This window comes from Malaclemys terrapin, chromosome 4 (assembly GCF_027887155.1).
Source record: "Malaclemys terrapin pileata isolate rMalTer1 chromosome 4, rMalTer1.hap1, whole genome shotgun sequence".
Lineage (NCBI taxonomy): Eukaryota > Metazoa > Chordata > Testudines > Emydidae > Malaclemys > Malaclemys terrapin.
This window is the reverse complement of record NC_071508.1, coordinates 22,249,809-22,257,756: the sequence shown is the minus strand read 5'-3', so window position 1 is coordinate 22,257,756 and position 7,948 is coordinate 22,249,809. Positions and strand designations below refer to the sequence as shown.

At 41.2% G+C, this 7,948-nt stretch overlaps 1 protein-coding gene across 2 annotated transcripts in view; it reads left to right on the top strand.

The window, feature by feature from the left end:
- Positions 1–1,272: 1,272 nt before the first annotated feature.
- FKBP5 (FKBP prolyl isomerase 5) overlaps positions 1,273–7,948 on the top strand; it is a 48,764-nt gene continuing 42,088 nt past the window's right edge. The window contains exon 1 of one of the 2 annotated variants that reach the window (XM_054028029.1): positions 1,273–1,292. The gene's annotated coding sequence lies outside the window, so the exon portion shown is untranslated. Of the gene's footprint in view, positions 1,293–4,381; positions 4,651–7,948 lie in introns of those variants that run through there. The other variant, XM_054028028.1, reaches the window with a different exon arrangement.

Genomic DNA, 7,948 nt, shown 5'->3' with positions numbered 1-7,948 from the left:
CGAGAGGGATTGTGTAGCCCTTCACTCCCTATGGGCAGCCCCCGGTAGTCAGAGGCAGCCCCCCACCCCCTAGGGGAAGCCCCCCCATAGTCAGAGGCAGGCACCCCCCCAGGGGCAGCTTCACGAGCAACTTTGGGTACAGGCTCTTCCCCCCCCCCCACTGGACCCCAGGTTTCTCCCTTCCCCCAAAACAGCCCCCTACTTCTCCCTTCCTGTGTCCCCCAAACCCTCCTTCTTCTTACCCCTTACACTCGCAGAGCGCCCCCCTCACCTTGTATGACTTCTGCATGGATGTATGTTAAAGGGGAGAAGAATTACATCCCCCAAAGGAACATTTTGGGGAGTGTGGGTGTTTTGGGGGGGGGTGGGGAGAGGGAGGATGAATTACACCCCCTGCAACAGGGAAAGTTTATACAATGAGACCGTGTCAATTTCAATATTTCTGCCGAGAGGAGAGTGAGGGGGGATATAATTTCCCTGCCCCCACTAATAGCCAGCAATATAGAGACCCTGGTCTAGGAGGTCATAAAGAGCTGCAAACGGAAATGCTGTCCATATTGCACTGTGTATATTTATTGAAAACTCTATGTAAGAACCAGGTGGTAATAGTAACATTGGAGGAAGGTAATTGAGGAAGCCTGGGGGAAAGGGGGCGAGGGAACGTGGTGGGATGTGGGATCAGGAAGAACCTGGAGAACGGGTGGGTTATTTGTGCTGTGGCTAAAGAACCCCGGGTAAGTGCCACAGGAGGAGCCTCCTGTGTATGGAAGGTGTGTGAGAGTGGAGTATCTGTGTAACTGTTGTGGTCCTTAACCTTGGGAGGTAGCTCTACCTTATGCTCTGGCTTCTAACCAAGGATTTCAAATTGTTTTTACAAAACACTGTTATCTCTATAAATGCAGTTATGCAAGGATAGGGAAGGCAGTGTCCGTAGTTTGTGCTAGGTGTTTATTTTTTATTTTTATTTTTTTGCTTTAGGATCTGCTGGCTGGGGTTACATTCCGTTCCCCCCACCTCCCCCAACAAAAAAAGTAATAAATAAATCTGCTTAAACGGTTGTGATGTGCCCCTTGTACTCTTGGCGAGTAGGCAGAGTCTGCTGGTGCTGTTAAATTCTGAAAGAGCCAGGTGAAAGGACCGGATTAAATCAAACCTTGAGCAGATGATTGAGAGCGAGGGGGAAATGTGTTTCAATTTTCACAGTATATTCAGATCAAATCTACCCTGTGGGTGCCTCCAGCCAAATCAAAGTAGATGCAGAATTTGTTTTAATCTCACTCTCACACAAAAAAGTGAGTTGAGTCTTTGCTTTGAATCTTCTAACTTTTGTCTAATTGTGTTACAACTGTGATATTTAAATATCATTTTGATCTGGAAATTTTAAGTTAAATTGACTCTGCATCCACCCTGTTTATTCCAGTCATTTAAAAAGTTTATATCTAGATTAATCTTCTTTGTCCCATATCTGAGATTTCACCTGTTTTCAGACTGAAATGTCAAACGATTTTAGATCAACTGATTGAGAAGTGGTCTACTTTCACTATAGGCAACCCTGTATCCTTTGCTGAAATACTGTTTTGCAACTTCCTACAGCAGTGCTCTTCAATGAATCAGAGCATGGTCTGCAGCCATGATAATGGTGCACTAGGGGAGGATGTTTTTTAATCCAGTTGTGAAAGCACAGTGTTGTCACAAAATGAGGTTTCTGTGATATGACACCTACCTAAAAATGTCCCATGGATTGTAAAAGTAAACATATAAAATATATCTCAGCGCAATTATCATGTATAACCCAAAATAAACGTGATTGAAGGCTCTTGCCCTCGCTTTTTCTCTCATTCGATAGCCCAAATAGCTCTTGTGAAGTTGCTATTTTCCTGCTGCTAAGTGCATATCAGTGCCACAAAGGAATATTATTTATCTGAAGAGCTGTAAGAGCCCTTGAAGGGTAAATTCAGAAATAATATGTAATGTCTCCAGATGATTAATTCCGGTTCAAAGTTCCAGTGCTATATTCAAGGTTCCTTCTTTGATGCACCATTTAATTGATCCTGTCTGTGCGTGATATTGACTATCTTAAACAAACAGCGCTTTGCTATGCTCAGTTCCACAGTGTATACTAGGGGTAGGCAACCTATGGCACGCGTGCCAAAGGCAGCACACGAGCTGATTTTCAGTGGCACTTACCTTGCCCGGGTCCTGGCCACCGCTCTGGGGGGCTCTGCATTTTAATTTAATTTTAAATGAAGCTTCTTAAACATTTTAAAAACCTTATTTACTTTACATACAATAGTTTAGTTCTATATTATAGACTTATAGAAAGAGACCTTCTAAAAACGTTAGAATGTATTACTGGCAGGCAAAACCTTAAATTAGATTGAATAAATGACACACCACTTCTGAAAGGTTGCTGACCCCGGTGTAGACAGTGCCCTTAAGGTGCCAGTTTGGGGAGTCTCTTTTCATCAGATGAGTGAATTGATTCCATTTAAATATTGCTTCCTCAAATATCAACCTTTTTTTTAGGACAGATCATTTAAACTAAAACTTTCTCTACAAGGGGCTGGGAAAGATGCTTAAACTTGATTTCAAACACTTCTTAGTCACTGTGGATGGTGCTGAATCTATGTTAGAAACCAGTATTATAAACAGGATTGAAAACACTATTTACCCCATCCTCATTGATTAATCAAGTTGTATTAGAGGGAGGGTTACCTGGAACCATGTGTGAACACTGCCCCATAAATATCATAATGGACTAGGAACCAAAGAAAAGTTTTTTGGCCCAGGGAGAAACAAGGCTGGCTCCTTTTGGCAAACTTCATAAAGATACAGTTGGGTCAAAATAAGGTATTCCTAAGTGGAAAATGAAGGAGGGCAAGGATGCTGCTCTCAATCTACAAATTCTACTTTGAGTCCTGAATGTTCTGGCTTTTAATCTTTTTGAATTCTATTTATATTCAATTTTAAACGTTGTAATATACCTTACAGGCTCTTGAATTACGGCAAGTATTTGAGGGGTATAAAAACCAAGGAGGCAAAGGAAATGTTTGCTGAGATCCAAAGCATAGTATCAAGCAGAAGTGGGATGAAACTGAGAAAAGAACAATTTGTTTGCAGTGCTGTGGGGTATTTGTTTTTTTTTTTTTCAGAACAAAGATGTAGTCCCTGCCCTGACGATCGTATGATGTAATATTAGATGCAAAGTCATGAATGAGGGCAACAAATATTTAGGGAGTAGGAGGATGAAGGGGAGTGGAAGGACAAAGTATTGCAGTAAGATCACACTCTTAATTTAGGCACAGGCATGTCTTGGTATTACAGTTACTTTAAAAAAAATGTTTGTGGCATTTAGGTTAAATAGCAGAAAAAATGTCAAACAGTAGGATCAATTACTGTGCAGTAATCTTCCAAGGGGGTTGAAGCCCCACTGGCTGAATCTAGGAGGTAAATGTGCTTAGTGGTTAGAGCGGGGGACTTGAGAGACAGAGTAGGGTTTTGTACCTGCCTCTATCCCTACATTTTTGTCCCATTAGGGAAGTCACTTCAACTCCTTATCTCTGGTTTCCCCATCCATGAAACAGGAATAATACCCATTTGGCTATGCGCTGTTTTGAGATCCTCTAATAAATTTATCTGTACTTACAAAGTATTTCAAACTGGGTTGGACAAAACACTAAAGGATGTTGTACTAAAGAGAAAAGGCCTAATTAGGCAGGGAAGGGACAAAATAACTTGTAGGTGTATTCCACTTCTAACTCTTACTAAGGCCTGGGCTACACAAGCTTATGCCCAAATAAATGTGTTAGTCTCAGATGCCACAAGGACTCCTCGTTGTTTTTACTTAAAGTTTAGGTCGACATGGCTATGGCGCTCCGCTAGATCCACAGAAGCATTCTACCATTGCTCAGGGAGGTGGAGTTTCTACAGTGATGTGAAAAACCCCTTCCATTGCTGTAGTCTGCATAGTGTTGTAAATTTTACACTCGGCTTTACAAAGCAAGGCATAATCCTTATCCTGAAGAACTTGTATCCTAATGTGGATGAGACAAATGCAAGACTACACAGAGATAAAGATGTGGGAAGGAGAATATGGGAGGCTAGTTGGTGAAGAGAATGAGGATTCTTGGGGAGGAGGGATTCAGAGAAATAAAGGGTGGGGCTGGCAGATTTTTCTAAGGCCAGTGGAGAGTGTAAGAGAGGGAGTAAAATTGATAATAAGACAGACGAGGGAAGCAGCAAGGCAGGAGAACTGGGAGGAATGTAGGAAGGGGGTGGGGATGGAAGACATGGGTGGTGTAGGAGGAGATTAGATCCGATGCCATTGGGGCTGAGTCTATATAGGGACCTTAAGCTGAGGAAAACAAGCTTGGCTTTGATAAGTGGAAGGAAGGATGGGATTTTAGGAGAAGGGTAACTTAATCAGAGCATGACCAAGGAAGATGACTTCAGCATGAGCTTTTTGAAAAGGCTGGAAAGTGGAAAGTTACTGTAAATGAGGCAAGAGATGAAAACCCTTGTCCACACCTTACTGATCAGTGGGACTAGTGAGAGAAGAGTGGACTTTTTGTGAGATGTTACTGGAATAAGTAACAATTTGAGTGAGAGACTGCAAACATAGGAAGAAGAATCACAGATGACCTAAAAGTTGTGAGTATGGGAAAGAGAAAGGATAAAGTTTTCAGTGATAAGAAGGCAGGTGTTACCCAGGGTTCTGGGTGGGCATGTCTACATGAGCTACAATCGTCCTTGATTGCAGTATAGACATGATAAAAAGGGAGAAGAATCCTTTTGACTTGGCTAGGAGTGGGTTGTTAGTGATGGAAGGCACAGCACCCTCAGTGGAGAAGGCCAAAGTCTAAACAACATGCTAGCTCAATCTAAGACAAGTCCACACAACAGAAGGAGAGAGAGGCACAGAGGAGCAGGTCAGGGAAGGATGTTTTTAAGGAGAGATGTGAAGACTGGGATGGGCAAGTAAAGTGTGTCCTTCAGGGAAAAGGAAAGTTGTGTGGAAGGGAAGAAGATAGATTTGAGAGGTGACAGGAAGAAACTGCTGTAGTCCTCGGACTTTCTCCAAAGGCTTGGGATACTAACTAGTACCTAGTGTATCCATTTGAATTCAGGACAGTTCTGTCTGTTAGGCAACTGTGGGACCCCATGTGTTAACATCCTTTGAATTAAGTAATAGCAGCTTTATTTAATATCAACTATCTATAATGCAGTTACTAGACTATTAAATGTTCTAGCTTACTAAATCTGTATTTATATGGAGAGCATTTCTGAGTTGTTATGAACATCTTTTAAAAATCTTTTTCATATGTTGTGAGGTATAATAGTAAAAATATGCCCCCAAGAAAGAACTTTTATCCTAAATTTAAGCTCAAACAGTTAAATAATAACCCCCTGAAAAGAGATTAATGGAAGCAGTCACAAATCAAACTGTATTATTCATGAATATCAATGTGTTACTACATAACAAAGTAGGCTTTAATGACAAGGGTTGCTTAAGTCTTGTGTGTGAGTCAGTCTAGGAAAGAGCATTTGCCCTGGGGATTAGTTCATGGTATTCGCTATTAAGATTGAGAGAAATCTTGTAGGTGGTCTGGTCCTTCCCCCTGCAGTGATGTTTCAGGTTCCTAAAGGGGAGTCTCCTTTAATACTTCTGTAAAGTTTCAGAATTTCTCTAAGTGTTGTTGTACACTTAGCTGTGTAAAATTGGGGAGAATAAAAAGTTCCGGGGCTGTTGCTACCTTAATTTATTTAATTGGCAAACTCACCCCAAGTGTTATTCAATGTTGGCTAGAAGTAGTTAGGTGCCCAACTCCTGCTGAAATACTGTAATCCGGGCACCTAACTAATCTACGCATCTTTTAACTTATTTTTTTAAATCTCGCCCTTCATTTTGTGTCTGATATTGTACCTCCTCTCCCCCGCAAAAAAATAAATAATTGATTTAAAAAATGTATTGTGACATGGAAAAATGTCTGTAGTTATATTGTTTTATAAACGGTTAGTGCTTTATGGAAATAACAGTCCCTGCTCTGAAGAATTTACATCTAAAACATACGGACTATTTTTGATATATTGATATTGTGTGTAAATGTGGTTGTTGTCATGACAAACGCCACATAAACATGTTTTGAAAGTATCCCCAGTAGTTACAGAATTCTATGTATAAATCTCTAATCCCCTGCACCGTTGGGCCCTCAGTCAGTGATTGAAATTGTTTTTCAGACACTGCGTCCAAAAAAGTGCAGGGACTACTTAAAATCACATTAATCAAGAACAATTTACTGGCAGTAAGATTATACAATTATTATTAATCCAGAATTACGGAATGTCCCTTATTTAAAAGTTCACTTGTTTTTTCCCCGAAAGGATAACGTTCAGACATTTGATTAGAACACAAATAATAAAATAATAGCTCCCAGAGGCTCTGACTGGGATTGTGCAAGGTGGTATAAAATACTGTAGTACTTGTATTTCAACTCTATAGAGTAATCAAGTGACGATGGCCCAGCCTCACAAGTGGGCAGGTTATGTATTATTGTTTGAAACTTATTGAATGAGTGAATGTCATGAAGAGCTGGTGTACAGCAACACCGACACAGAGGAAAGCTTTGCAAAAACGACTTTTTAAAACAGTTTGGTCTGTTTTGAAAATAAGGCGTCAAGAGAGGTAGCTTCACCCTTCGGGGTTTTGAGCAGCTCTGACCGCCACTTGGGGGAGCTACAACAGCTTTAAACTGCAGATGCCTGCTTTGATCCCATTCAAATCAATGGGAAACAGGAAAAACTAGCAGGAAAAAAGCTGTAATTTATTTTCTCTAGGTTACTGGGACATAGAATAATGGTGAGGGGTTCTATAAAGCTTGAAGCACTGATTGCAGTTTGTCTGGTCTGTCATATGAGTTACAAGGTTTTTGTCTAAACAGCAATTACAATCAAAATAATTTTTTTTTTGGCCATCCAGACTTGGAATGATGCAGGCCCTCTGCTTAACTCTCTTGTTAAGAGGCCAGAATTAAAGCATCTTCAACTGCCTGAGAAGTGTTTTTATAACTGCTCTTCTTGTATTCCATTTTTGCTTGTATAAACTAGTTTCATTAAAAGGAATACTCTGAGTGAAGTTGAGGACAATAGTGAAAACTATAGCCGATGCCACCTCTTCTCTGATACGATTGATAAGATTTCTGGTATGTGGGTTGCCACTCCGGACCCAGAGGAAATGATTATTGCCTTGACTCTTTGAACTAGTTGCTGTTTCAAAAAGAGATGTTTTTACGTTTAAAACATCCTCGCCCATCCAACGATGGAACGTGCATGTCCATGAGCACACTCAGGTCCCTGAGCATCACCTGTGGTATTGGAGTCCTCCCATAATGCTGGCAGTAGAGAGAGCTGAAAATACTCTTTTTTCCAGTTAGACTCTAAATTTGCAGTATGTTACTTTTCAAAGACACCTGAGAGAGGTTTTGCTGTATACTTGATTGGGTGCGTAAATATAAAAATCACCTTGTGTTGTGTGGAGATCAGTGGTGAGATTATCCCCTCCGGACTTCCTACCATGGAGGAATGAAATTAGTACAAAACCTGCTCTTCTTGACCAAATTTGGTTGAAAATCTCATCCCTCCACCTCCTGAGCCTGGGGGAGGGGCAGCTTCTGCAATCTCCATGTGAGTGGAGGGGAGGGCTTGCTTGGGGAGAATGTCACCTCCCTGCAGAGATCTCCCCACTTCAGATAATGCTAATGCTTTCTCAGCTTGAGATATGTATAAAATGTGCTCTGCTGTCAGCCCCTGACTCTTCTAGGAAGATGGGGGAGGCCCAGATGTAGGCAGGAAAAGAGTCATCATGAAGTAACCATCCTGCTGATGGAGAGTCAGTAATGTTGACACAGCGAACATACCATCCTTCTAAAGATGCTACCAGGATCTGTGGAGA